Source organism: Strix aluco, chromosome Z (genome assembly GCF_031877795.1).
Source record: "Strix aluco isolate bStrAlu1 chromosome Z, bStrAlu1.hap1, whole genome shotgun sequence".
Taxonomy (NCBI): Eukaryota; Metazoa; Chordata; class Aves; order Strigiformes; family Strigidae; genus Strix; species Strix aluco.
Genome location: NC_133971.1, coordinates 23430143 through 23444536, shown reverse-complemented (window position 1 = coordinate 23444536; position 14394 = coordinate 23430143). Strand labels below are relative to the sequence as shown.

General features: G+C 43.8%; 1 protein-coding gene across 1 annotated transcript in view; it reads right to left on the bottom strand.

Annotated features, from left to right (window-relative positions):
- The window catches only part of KIAA1958 (KIAA1958 ortholog), a 60307-nt gene extending 46611 nt beyond the window's left edge, over nucleotides 1–13696 (bottom strand). The window contains exon 1 of the mRNA XM_074812681.1: nucleotides 13545–13696. The gene's annotated coding sequence lies outside the window, so the exon portion shown is untranslated. The remainder of the gene's footprint in view (nucleotides 1–13544) is intronic.
- Between the last annotated feature and the right edge of the window lie 698 nt (nucleotides 13697–14394).

Sequence of the window (14394 nt, the reverse complement as noted above, 5' to 3'; positions counted from 1 at the left end):
TGAAGTTAACATAAGAGAGATGTATCTCACTAGTGTGATAATCTGCACAGCCCTGAAATCAGGGGGGATTCTGGTCAGGGTGCAAGAGCTGAGGCAGCACACGCTTTCCATGCCACACAGGAGAGGGAGCAGTTGGGAGCACTCTTGGTGAGCACAGATGCCTGTAAAATTAAATTCACAATACCTGTAAATCTCCTCCAACTACCCTTACTACATAAAATCAAGGATTGCTCCTTATGGCAGTTTCTAGACAACCTTCTCTTAACTGTGAAGAAGCAGCTGGCAACCAGACAGAGCATGGGTTTCATTTACAGCAGCAAAAGTTCCTGAAAAACTGCTCTCCCCAGCAGTCTGCAACTTCCCACTCCCAGCCCACTCAGTCCCCAGCATGCACTGCAGAGGCCTTTACAAACACAAAACAAACCAGAATAAAATAGGATTTTGTCAGAACAACACTGTGTCTTGCCAGAGGGTATGCATGGTGATTCCGTCTGTCTGCCCAGGTTACTCCATGCTCCCCTAGCATTACAAGCAAATGCATCCCATAAAGAAAAAAAAACCCTTTCTATTTCTGTCAGCAAAACTCAGGCATATTGTTTTGCAGAGAAGCCGGGTGGCTTGCATGCTGCAGGTGCAGTGGAACACGAGGTCCACATGCACCACACACAGCAAGCTGCATTTCCTGACAAGCACCAGGATAGCTCTTTCATTGCCCATTTTGGGTCCCTTTCTGGAGGTATCAATAAGGTATCATTCCCCAAAGGCACTGCTGAATATTGTTCCCTCCTCTTCCCAGATAAACCTACTGCTTTGACCCTGTCTGTGGGGAGGGTATTTTGTGTGTCACATCTGCCACACTCCCAGTCCTTTCTGACATGAGAGCCAAGAAAACAACAGGAAGAGGTTACCACTAAACTGCCAGAACAGCTCATGGTGCTGTCCAGGTGCAGGTTGTTTGGCAACTGTTCATTCATGTCCCCCTCCTTTATCCTTATTGCACATGTCCTCCACCACACAGCTCAAGAGCATGAACCCAGCAGGGAACCGCCTACTCCTGACCTTGGGCATTGCCTGAAAGGCCACTGAAGTGGCTCAGGTGCTCCTTAAGACCAGAAACCATTAGGCACCTTCCTTCTTGAGCACTTTTCCCCTCCACCTGGAGAAGTGCAGATTTCACCAGGGCTGCAGCACATGACACTCCTCAGTGGAGCCATGTATTTGCCAAAACACATTGCTCATTATTTTTACCCACCTTTGTAGCTGAGCAAGCCTCTTGCATACACTTCCCCCTCAGAAGTAATTTTCACATGATTTCGAAGGTCCTAGTTGTTCCCAGTGGTGCAGGTGGGAAGATAGAAGTTGTTATCCCCATTTTGTGCCTCTGTGACCTGTTAGACCACCAGACTTGCAACTCCCCTTCTTCCTGGACTGGATCCCTGGTTTTGCACCCTGGAAACAATCCTGCTTTTGGAGCAATGGGGTGACAGTGGCAAAAAAGCTGTTTCCTTTAATTATAAATCTGACACTACTGGGCTATCTGAAAATCCAGCTTTATGACTGGGAAAAGAGCCTAAGAAACAGAGGCCTTTCCCTTGCATCCAGCCTTGGAGAAGGTGGTCTGTTCAAGCATAAGGGTTTCTGAACTCAAGGCAGATACATGCAGCAGGATTGCACAGCTCAAGCCCAACACTGCAACATCCTCCTTTCACCCTCTGGAGCTCATCCCTTCACAGGCAGGAAGGAAAATCACTGTAGCTGTCAGCGCTCTCAGGAAAAGCAAGGCAACCCCTACTTATTGCCCTGGAGGCTTTTTCATATTGGAGCAGTCAGGAACTCAGTGGTCTGACTGCATATATGCCCTTTAGCAACAAAACACCCTTTAGCTGAGGTCTCTGACTCAGTTTCTCCTTCTGTAAAATGGGAATCACATTTCTGTAGTGCAAAAGGTAGTGCATTGTGAACAGCCCCCATGGCCTTCCCTGGGGATCATCAGGGGCAGCTGGATGGAGAGTGGACAGGACCAAGGCAGACCATTGCTGACCACACCCTTTCAGAGGGAACTGTAGTCTCCTGCATGAGAATTTGATTCAAAACTTGTTTTCCCTTCGAGAGATTTATACCAAAATATGGTAAGCTCTTTCTGGAAGCACCAGTCTTATGTGGCTACTGAGGCAAACTCAAGTTTGAAAGTCCCACCTCATCTCCCAGCTGAACAGCATCAAGGCACATAACCAGCAGGTTATCTGGTACACCAGATAAACTGATGGAAGAAACTATTTTCTACTTGAACAGCTGGAAACTTCCATGCATTTTTCATGTTATTTTCTTCCTTCTCTCATTCTCTAAGGATATTACTGACATCTGTCTCTTCAGAGCACTCAGGCAAAGCACTTTTATGAAACTTGAGACTTTCTTCCCCTTCACAGTATAGTCTGATACCAGAATACCCCAAAACTGTCTTCCCTTAGTCTCCTACCCTCGGACCACAGGAGTATTGGTTTCTTACAGCAGCTGATCATAACCACTGCTTTTCACTGTCTTGAGATAAAATACTGGGACCATTGCACACTAGTGGCCAACCACTAATACAAATCTTTATTTTTAATGACAGAACTACAGCCCTAGCAAAGAAAGAAATTACCCAGAAAAGCACTAGCAAAGTAGTTGTTTACAAAATAAAAGCTTTTGAGGCAACTCTTCTACAGAAAGTCCAGAGAGCACCACCTCACCCTTTCCACATGCAGATCCAGTATCTGATACCAGGCAGATGGTGGTAGTATCAGGTGTCTGCTGTACACTGTTAGATACAATAAATAATACACAACTAATGCAAAATATCAGTTTCATTCTGTTCCTACTTACTTGAGACTGCACTGAATGCATTACCTTATCTCTAGCTGAAGGCAACACATCTGCCCAAACCCATCACTGAAGACAGAATTAAATTTCCTTGGCAGTAATATTATTATATATGCAGCATGTTTATCTAGTGCTGTCTTTCCTATTTTCTATCTTAAGTGTCTTGAAAATGTAAAAGTAATTCAATTTGCCACCTACTCAAATATTTTCTACCAAACAATCTAATGGGTCAAACCATGCAAAAAATGGTAATGCTGTCTTCTTTTGTCAGTCCCCTGAAACCAGCAAAAAACCCCCCACACAACAAAAACATTGTTTCTCAAATAGCATGTCATATCAGCAAAAATTTTACTTTGATGTCCTTCTGACTTCCTTATAGTATAATTATAAATACAGCAGAAGTGATACACTTCTATTATTTTTGAGAAAGTATCTTGCACAAGCAGAGCATGACTAAAAAGTGGTGCTGCACTTAAATCCAACTGGATAGGATTACACTTCCCCAACAGTCATAAGGGAAAGCTTCTAGACCCCTGATGGCTGTGAGAGTCTTTCAAAGTAGTCATTAAATAGTGAGGAAAGGTGAATCAAGCAGATGAAAACGACCTATACAACTTAATTTACCTGACCTTCACTAAAGCTTCAACAAGATACTTCATGTCTTAGACAGTAAGTATTAATTCACATAAAAGCTGTATGCAATGGGAACAGCAGACCTTCCCACCATATGAGAAGGACCTTGCTGACAGAAGGCTCCGGCATTAGTCACAGGGGCCTGGTTTCAACTTTCCAGTCACCAGTTAGCTGGGAAGAGGCTTTTACACCTGCCAGCACTGCAGACCTCTGCTTAACCCAGCCCCAGAAACACATTTCCTGGGACATCAGCCCTGGACAAAAGTCCCGTGCAAGACTGCAGGAAACTCACTGCACCTCCAAACTGTGCAAGATGGACAACCCTCACAAAACCCAGGGAAATGGTAGATTCATCCACACAAAAGCCCTGGTCCCTCTGCACAGTCAGGATATCCCCCACCTATTGACCTCCTCAAGGCTACCGAAGGCTGTCTTCATTTTACAGGAAGATTTGTATAATACCATCAAGGCAACCAAGCATGTCTTTCAGGCCTTCCTACTGACTTGCCAACCCAGTCCCAAAACCCTGACAATGATATCTGTGGGGGCCAGGGCAAAACCACATTTGAGCAAAGACTCCAGCTCCCTCCTCCACACAAGAGTCTTAAAAGCCACACACAAATGCTCCTCCATCTCCTCACAGAGAGGTACAATGAAGTCCTTCCTGATGAACAATCTGGGTAAGAAATGCATTGGGATGACCATGAACTGGTCATCCCAATTTCTTCCAAAGAGCTACAGTCTGCCAAAAAAACAAGAGAGGAAAAAAAAAAAAAAGACTGGCAACTCCCTTTGAACACATCAGTGAAGATCACTGCCCAGTAACCATTAGCAGTGGAAAAAAGGGCACTTTATGAAAAGGACAGATATAATATTACAAATTTACCCCAGCTATGCCAGTGGGAACAAGAAAACCTGTCTTTCAACACTGCACAGTGTAGGCAAGTAGTAAATTTCACAGGTGGAAGCAGCCAAGGAAAGACACTGAACAGCTGATGCCTAGATGTCTTCACTCAGACTTTCCACTTTTTAATTGTGCTAGCACAGTGATAGTGCATCAATACTAACGAAGTAAAGCACGGAGCAATTTGCTCTGCTCTTATCTTATTTAAAAGCATATCCCTCATGCCCAGTGTGAATCTCACAGCCATGGGCACAACACTGGCATCAGGATACAGCCATGAGAAGAACTGCTGCAATGAGGAAATCATTGCCCTCCACTGAAGGAGGAAGACCAGCTTCTTCTCCAGAAGAAAAATAAATCATTGAACCCAAAAGGCAAGCCCTGAGATTTTAAAATGCACACACGCTGTATTCATACCTCTTTTGTTTCATAAAACCTGCTGAAGTGGTTCCAGATTTTTACTTCCCCCATCTTAATCTTCACAGTATTATCCCATGTAAATACTTCTGTACCAGTTAAATGGTCTGTAAACTAAGCTAATCAAACACAGCTGAACAGTTTAATCAGTATCTAGGAGGTCAGCAGAGGTGAAGACAAGTTTTAGAGATGCCTGACTGGAAAGAGGTCACTTAGCTTTACGGAGTTAACTATCCAACAGTAAAGTATTGAATGTTAACACACACAGAGGCAAAAAATTAAATTGCAATGGTTAACAGTGCATATCTTCACTATATGGCTCCAACCCGCTATTTCTCCTTGACTCCTGGCTAGACCAAAGCCAATTTTGACCATCTTTATGAGACTGTTCAAATGCAGAGAGCAAACACAGTGCATTAAAGCAGATGCAGCATATTGAAGAGAGCTCAATTAAAGTGTGGAATGTTTCTTGCAAATAAAGAGCTGGGTGAATAACCACCCTCCATATGAACTGCCTGATGCTTTATTCCAGTAATGCTCTACTATCTTGTGGAGCTGTTCCAAAACACGACTTACTTGCAATGCTCGATATAATGTATTCTCTTGCAGTCCAAAAGAAACTGTAAATCCAAGTTTACAAATTTTTTGTGTTTTTTCTCTGCCACACAGTCTTTTTCCATACATGTGAATGCATTACTAAGAAGGGCTGCTGTACATTTCCATACTGAAATCAGTCTCATCATTTCAGAATAGATTGTCTAACCAGACAAAAGTACTAGCTGAAAGAAAAATATACTCATCAACAATTTGGGGAAAAAAAGCCTGGAACTAATTAAAATTTGCAAGCATTAATTGATTAGTGCTTCTGTTTCTGGGAGGATGATTCACCTGTGTTTTGCTGAATTGCACTGTAATGTCTAATACATTATGGGACTGAACCCTTAAGATTATTTATGGTAAGACGGGGGAAAAATCTACATACTGTGGATTTATATATATCGCATATATAAATTTCTGGCTTTCTTCACTCACCCGCACAATAAATATCTTCTCTCCCTCAGATAGACAGATTTGTAAAATCAAAGTATCTGACCCACCTCTTCCCGGCCAAAACAATCTTCAGTCACCAGTATTTCAATGAAATTACACTGCCTGTTCAGCAAAGCACTGTGCCCAATTGTTAGGTTGATGCCAGGCATCAGGTCAGACAAAGTGGGTGCAGTCTCCTACATTGCTTAATTCTTAATGTTCAGTTCAGCAAAAATATGCCATTTATGGGGTTCTTAGCTATACCCTGCTATGAAATGAAGCTTTGTGCAGAAAACATGATCTAACTGAAAGAGGTTTTGTATGAGAGTTTTTTTGCATACCTTGACTGGCGGGCACAAATTTTAAAAATTGTAAGGAGAATCTACATTGAGATGTAACTTGAAATCTATAAGATTTGGAAATTATCTCCCTGTTGGTGGATATTTAATGTTCATTCATAACAGTTATCTGTATTTTTGGAAATGGTAAACCTAAATGGTTTAAATGGTTTAAAATTGTCATCAACACTCATCAAGTCTGTTAAAATTGCTAGGATTCACACATCTGGCACAGACTATGTCAAGTGCTTTACAGAATAATTTCAGTTGTAGTTTACTGGTTGCACAGTAAATGTTTGCCCTTGGGTCTAAGAAATTTAATGCTGAGTCTGTGAGTAAGAGCTCAGTTTTTAAAAGGCACCCTTGATTTTACAGTTGCAGATAAGAAGGTTAAAATATGTTTTAACTAAAAAACCAAACATGATTTTTCTCCTTTACAGAGCTAAAAAAAAGACAGTATGAAATCTAAATTTCAGACAGGAAATACTCACTTTCCTAACACAAAAACCGTCCCAAACACAAAAAAAAGACTCTATAAGAAGCTTTCAGTTACAATAAAATCTGAGCAAATATTTAACCTCACAGCATAGAGTGGCATGACCTGGGATGACTAGGGTGCTGTAGGGGACAATCCACTTGGAGAATTCCACCGAGCAAGTACATCTTCTGTGCAAAACTGGCTCAACAGCAAGGATCAAAATCTCGCAGATTTAAAAAAGTGTCAGCTTCTACATTTTGAGGCTAGTTCATTAATTTTTTTCCATCCTGCAATATTTTGCAAATTCTAAGCTATGACATTTGGAGTGTTACCAGCTAAAATATGCTGCCTCCTTATGGTGTGTTGCAGTGGATTTTGCAAACTATCACAGGGCAATGAGGGTTTTTTCTACAGCTTCAGGAGAACACTTAGCAAAGAACATAAATACATCCTCTCCCTTCCATAGTTAGACTGCAGAGACACCACAAGTATAGAAATTACAGTCTGCAGCTTCAGGTTTGAGGAGAGGAGACAAATAGAAAAGTTAAAACACTGCCACACCAGGCACATACCAAGAGCTCATCTTTCCCCAATTTCAGCTATCATTCTGGAAACTTGCTGTGCACAATTACATGGAAATACCTGATTGTAGCCCAGCTAAGGTGTAAATGCCATACTACCACACTGCTCAGAAAAGGGAAGAGGCTGCTAACTGTTCAAGTGCTTTCGTGCTCCAGGACTACTTCTAGGAAGATATTGGCACCACGACAAGGACAAGGCTGAAGATACACCAATTGAAAAGTTTTAATTTTGCCACGGCATTTCCCTCTTCATGTCACTGGCATCCCTCCACACATCACACCAGGTCATGCTGCTCTACATTACAAAGTAATGCTTTGCAGTCACAACTTCGGATAGGCACCCTTTCTCCCATCTTCTTCCCATTTCCTACTAAAAAAATGAGTTTCTGGTTGTCTGTCTTCAGCCCTGTTGGGAAATGTCCATTATACTCTTGTTCTAGAGAAAAACTTCCTACATACAAAGGATTTCATCAGGAAAGAAAAATCACTAAAAATTAGGGCTCCTTCTAAGCAGACTGAGTTCCTCTCTCCCCACTGAGAGACACTCATTTAACCTCATTGCGAGGACTTCCCACAGCAGCATCCTCACAAGTTACCCCAGAGCTTTGTGAGCCTTTTTCCTTAGAGAACACGTTTTGATGCCTAGCTCTGACCTTCCCTCCTACTGAAAGTTATTGTTTCCTGTCCCATTCACCTTGGCCATGGAGCAAAGTAACTCCCTTTCCTTTTACAGAGCATTTTTGCTAAAAAAAATTTTGGCTAAAAAATCGCTACCCAGCTTGTAATTTCAACATTTCTCTAACCCTACCACAGAGCGGAACCCTGTGTTTTACAACTCACACCCTGCCGTCTCCAGCCCAGATTTCCAACCTGTTGAGATTATTTTGAAATCTGATTCTGTGCTCCCACATCTTTGCAGCTCCTTCCAGCCTCATGCTCTGCGCAGGTGCAATAGGGGAGGAGATGCATTATTCTTTCCATTGTATCATTTGGGAAAATACCGGATAGGACCAGGAACAGAGAGATCCCAGCAGAACCACAGCACTCTGATCATGTAAGTCAGACACCTTCTCTGAGACCTATCTTTTCTCTCTCATCTGACTACAGAATATGTATTAAAATAATGTATAATTAAAAATATATACCATGTTAATATTAGATATTATGTAGTATATTAAATATAGAATACATAATCCAATATAAACCAAAATATATGTAGTACAAGTATATGTACATATTATATATTTATAAAAACATAATTTTATATTAGTATCTAATTAATATTTCTATATGATACATCTTTATGTATTTATAAAATATGATAGCACTTCATTTTGGGTTACTACTGGGCAAACTCTTAAGTGACTTCCCAAAACAACTTTGTAAACCACAGCCCTTGACCATGTGGAAATTTACACCCACAAAACAAATGGCTGGGTTCCGCAGAGACATATTAGAAACTCTGCTTTTTTGGAGGAGGGTGTGTGCAGGGGCAGGGGATGGCATTTGACACTGGCAGCCAAAACAGAGCCAACAACAGCTTTCAACAACCCCAGCTCCCTTGTTCGCAAGCCAGCACACTTCTACACAGGAGATAACACTGTTTTAAAATACTGCTACCTCTAAAGAACACGATAGGAGCCTAAATAAGGTGTGTGGTGTCTGTTAGTCACTTCACAGCTTCCCCTTTAAGGTGGATTTCTAACCCACCACTTCTCCCAATGAGTTTTATTCTGTTTGTCATACCAATCAGCAATTTTTAAGGCAGGATGGGTTAATAGCAGTTAAGTACCGAGGTCATTTAGAGGCTGCTTCTGGCAGGGAGGAGAAAGGATTTCAATGTAAACTCAATGTGTACTAGACCTTCAGTGGTTTTTCTTTTCTCCAGCCTTAACCCGTGAAAGGATAGCCACTGAAATTTGAAATTACTAAATTCAGTTGCCAGCAACTTTACACATATTTTGAATAAAACTGCTATAGAAGATAATTATATCATGGATACCTTTCTCATCTATTGCTTTCGTTAAGATGCAGCTGTTCATAGGCAAAAGCACCAAACAATAAAGCTTTCAAGCTATAGCATGGGTGATTCAAGAAAACTGCTTAACTAGTCCAGTTGCCAAAGCTAAGCAACATGTGTGTTTGGATGTTTGCCCACTGCTATATGTTTATGTTCCTGGTTTTAAAAAATATTTTGGAGGTTTTTTTTGCCTGGTTGTCCATACTGACCAAAGACACTCACTTTACTGAAGATCAGAGGAAAATAAGAGGGCAGACCATACAAAAAAGGGTGGGAAAATTAATCAAACAAAGCTGGAGAGAAAAAGGAAGAGGCACCTCTTCCCTCCCCTTATCTCTTCCAGTTATCTTAGGTAGCCTTTATAAATCAGACATATAAAATATTTTAGGTACAGTGACTGTTTTTGGAAAATAATTACTTTGAACTCTTACAGTGGAAATAAAAACTTGCAGAAGGTCACAGCGCTCACTGTGAATACCATGAATCTAATCCTCTGATTTTGCACTACAAAAAAACCCAACTTTTGTTCCTGTAACTCTTCACAGGACTAAAACCCTAAGATGCCTGGGTCCAACAGGACTCATATGATATCTCTGAGCTAACATCAGGCAGGTGAAAAAAGCAGATTCTGCCTGTTGTTAAGCCATATATAAGAAAAGGGAATGGAGCAATATGAAGAAACTGCCCAGTAATACAAGGACTGTGATAAAAGCTGGCAGACCAGAAAATATGGAACACCTGTAATTGAGAAGAGCCCCCAGGTGATGCAAAATAACTTATTTTGCACACATATCAGCCACAGAGGAGGTACACAAAGCTCAAACTAAAACCAAGATCTGGGATGGATCTTTTTCACCATACCCTTCTCAGAAGAAAACACAATACTGAAAGTTATTTACTTATATCCCATCCATGTGTGTATGACCAAGGCTAAATTACAGTACATTCTCACCATGCTGAAGTCATCTATTCTTTTATGTCTGTTTCCATTTTGACTGCTTGAGTTCTGACAGTCAAATGGACAAGACCTTTCATTTACTTCAGAGCCCAGAATTAACAAACCAGAAAAACACAGACAATCAGTGGCCAGCCAAGGGTCTCATTAGAGAATCTGTGCCATGTACTTGTTACCACAGAAACAAAAGAGGACTGGCACGCTGTAATTTCTGTCTTGCAAAAGAATTCACCAACCCTGCTAGTAAATAAAGTTCATAAATCAACAAATCCTAGCCAAGGTTAAGTAAGTGAAGATGAAGCAGCCGTGCCTTATAGGTCACCTTCATTATTAATACTGCTAAGGTGTAAGTCTTTCAAGTTCCTTTGAACTATTATGCAGCTCCATCACAGAAATGTTTGACTCAAATTAACACTCCTTTTTGAATATTTTTCACAGAAAAGGAACCAGAAAGGCTGATAAAAGTTTGCACTACTTCAAGCCACTAACCTTCATCTCACCCCACTTTACTTCGCAGAAAGGTGTGCAGCAATAACCTTTGAAAGCAGAGCCTTATGTTCAGCTAGTTACACTTGAATTACCAGATGCATAACAATCCTCAAGAGGACTAATTGCCATATATGTTTCTGTGAAGTGCCTTACAAACAAACAGTAGTTAATTTTCACACCACCTCTGTGAGCTGTGCATGGATAGGTTATCACTCCCAGAGTGCAGATTTGGAAAAACAGTGGCACTGTGGAAATGAGTGCCAAGGTTGGGATTACAGGTCTGGCCACACTTAAGACCTTCAGACCTCTTCTGTCTGCATTTTATAACTATCAGGGAAAGGAGGCTGAGAGGCATAAGGTCGGGAGACTGAAAATACCAAAAGATGGTATTGGTGAAACTCCAACAGCCTCCGTTGAGCTGAAGCACGTAGACACTTGCTCTGGCACCAAGGCAAGGTTCAGTGGCCACTTAATGAAGGTACACCTGGTGACTGCCAGATGTGAACTGCTAACAAAGCAATCTGCTACCTCTTTGGGAACTCGGTGACTATAAACTCATTATCATTGCATGAATGAAACAGAATTATACTGTACTTTTGAAACTTCCAGTAAATTCAGTTATATGAAACTTCCTGGTGCAGTACAGGGACTAACAGTGCATAAATGCATCATCAGTACAGGAGCAACATCAAAATATATTTGCTTAAAAAACAAAACAAAACACCAGCTTGCTAACAATGGCTAGAGAAGTACTTGAGCTGTTAAAGCTTTTCTATAAGTTTCAGGCTACTTCCTGGAAACCTAGCTATTTTAGTGGAATACAAAGACAACCTGTGTTACACTCTTGAGTTACTGACAACACCAGAAAGAGTAATTCCACAGCATATCTCTCACAACAAGCTTTACACTGCATGCAAGACCATCTATTATCCCTGCAAACACTTTCTGTTAATACTTAGTTCACACAGTATCTTTTTGCCAATTCTTACCTCTTTATTACTCATTTGGGTGCAAGGTTTTTAATCAGTTTGGTTTGTTAGTTTACCTATAAATGATTTCAAAGAGCTGGAGCATAGGGTTGAAAAAATAGCTTTTTGCTGAAAGCCACAGGCAGAAGGGGAAGCGGAGCTCTGGGTATCACTTAGCCAGGTCCTGTGCATAGCTCAGTACAGGACAGCAGGTAAGCACATGAACTGCATGACTTCCAACTTTGACTTGTGTGGCTTTAGAAGTGGCCAAAAATAGGTTTAGCCAAGCCTGAAACGACATTTGAAAAATCAGCCTGAGACAACTGGCAGATCTGACCCGCAAGGTGATTTCAGTCGTCTCCTGGTAATGCCAGTCAGTCAGAAGCAGTCTGAACCGAGGCACATGTGCTGTGGGTCAGGCATGCATCCCTAGCAGGGTGCTGGCTGGAGTTATTAGGTTAATTGCAGTACCACATGAGTACAGCCCTGTCCGTCTGAGCTCTGAATTATATGGAGGGGACAGAAACAGGCACTCAGGGGGGGGAACAGGAACTGGTCACTCCTGACCTGAAAAGACCTTTTGGGGTTACTCTGTTTAAAGAAGGAAAAAAGTTAAGGAAAACAAGTCTAGTCCCTGACCTGAAAAGTTGCCATCTAGAACACAGCAAAGGAATGTAATCATTTGATTGATACATATTTTCACTGCTGCTAACAAGCACGCTAAGGGCTTGGTCCCATTTCTCTTCAGATCAACAGAAAAAAGGAAAGCCATTACTGTCCTTATCAGTTCACAGTGAAGCTTTAGCATTGCAGCACTACTTGCAGAGGTTGTATTTCTGAGAAGGACAGTGGGGGAATGGCAGAGCAGGCAGGCAAAAACAAACTTCACACATTAACAATTCAAATGTTGAAAGCCAGGCATATAAAAGACTTCATTTTTACCTGGTGTATTGTTTTGTTTCTATGACAGATCTTCATTGACTCGAATGGAAGCAGCCTTACTCTACATCTAGTACTACTGAATAACAGCTGTGTTCAGGGGATATTTATAACCATTAACACTGTAGATGGAAGGTGAGTTTTAACGTATGTGACATAGTTATTCCTTTGGCTGGAAAGCAGCTCTGTTTCTGACAGCTGGAATTAAATTGCAGAAGGCTCAATAGATCTCTCCACCGTTTTCACTCTTTTCCTTTGCACTTAACCATCTTTTCTAAGCTTGTTTCACAGATTTCTGGCTTCCCTTATCACTCCTGCCTCGTCTCAGTGCCAAGCCAAGTTTGCAAGGGGCTGCCTTTCCCAGCACGCACCCCACTGCCTGCTCGGGCTGGGGGCGAGAGGCCCCCCTCAGCCCGGCGCCCCCCTGCCCTCCCGTGGGAAGTGGCGGGCGTTGGGGGCTGAACTCCCCCCGGGAGGGGCCCAAACCATACGGCCAGGCACTGCCCCTCTGCCCGCGGCTCGGCCGCCAGACCCCGAGTCCCCAAACCGCAGCCTCCCCGGCTGCCCCCCTCCCACCTCTATTTCAGCTCGGGGAGGGCGGGCGGGCAGGAAGGGTCGCTTTTTTTTCTCGTAGGAGGATGCAATGGGGGGTTGCGCCAAACCCCGACCCTCAGGCAGCCCTACCCCAACCGCGCCCCGCAGCGGCACCTCCCGCGCAGCACGGGGGTGCACACCGACCCCTGCCCCACGGAAAGGCCGGGGGGTGTCGGGGTGGGGAGGGTCTATCTGCCCAGGGAAGCTTCCCGGAGAGCCCTCCGCTGCGCACAAAGGGAGATACGGGGAACACCGCCCGCCCCCGCGGCGGGCAGCGCTGGATGCACAAACCCACGCACACCCCACACCCCCCCACGGCGCCGCCGGGCGGGTCACGTACCTGCAGGTGCTTGTCCACGGGAGCGTAGGGTGGGGAGGCTGCGCAATACCGCTTATATTGCATGGGGGGTGATTAGGGTGATAATTGCTGGAGGCTGGGGAGGGAGGGCTGCTCCGGTCCCTCCGCCCTCTTCCTCCTCCTCCGCCCCCAACCCCCACCCGTGCGTGTGTATGTATGTATGTGTGCGTGCGTATGTATGTATGTATGTGTGTGCGTGCGTGCGCGCGCGTGTGTGTGTGCGTGTGTGTGCGCGCGGTGGTACTCCCCGCCGGAGGAGGCAGAGGCGGCCTCCGGCTCCTGTCAGCTACCGGAAACGGTCGCTGGTCACACACACCGCAGGAAGTGTGCAATGGCACACCCGCCGCCCCCCGCACCCCCCGGCCCGGGGGCGCCGCCGCAGGGCCGCCGCGAAGGCGAACGGGAGCAAAGGCTGCCCGCAGGAGACACACCGGGCGGCAAAAACCCGCCGTGGGTGAGGGGGGGCGGCGGCCGCGCGGCTCTGAGTGAGGACGGGCTGATGGGGATGTTTTCGGCATCGCCAGGGCTAGTGCTTGCCTCGAGAAACGAGGAGGGAAATGCGTGCGCGTGAAGCCGGGGCTGTCTCACGAACCCCGAGGGACACGCTCTCGACCAGCATAAAATAATGTAATGCGAATTGTTCCGATGGAGATCTGACGGCTCACTCCAGCTGGGCTAATCAAAGTAGCTGTGTCCAAACGACAGCTACTCAGTTGTTTTGTGCAGATGGACAGATACACAATTTACTATTCTTTCACTTTTTTGCATGAGATCACAGGTACAGCACCATGTGTTTACTATGTGGGGTATATACATACACACGCATATATGT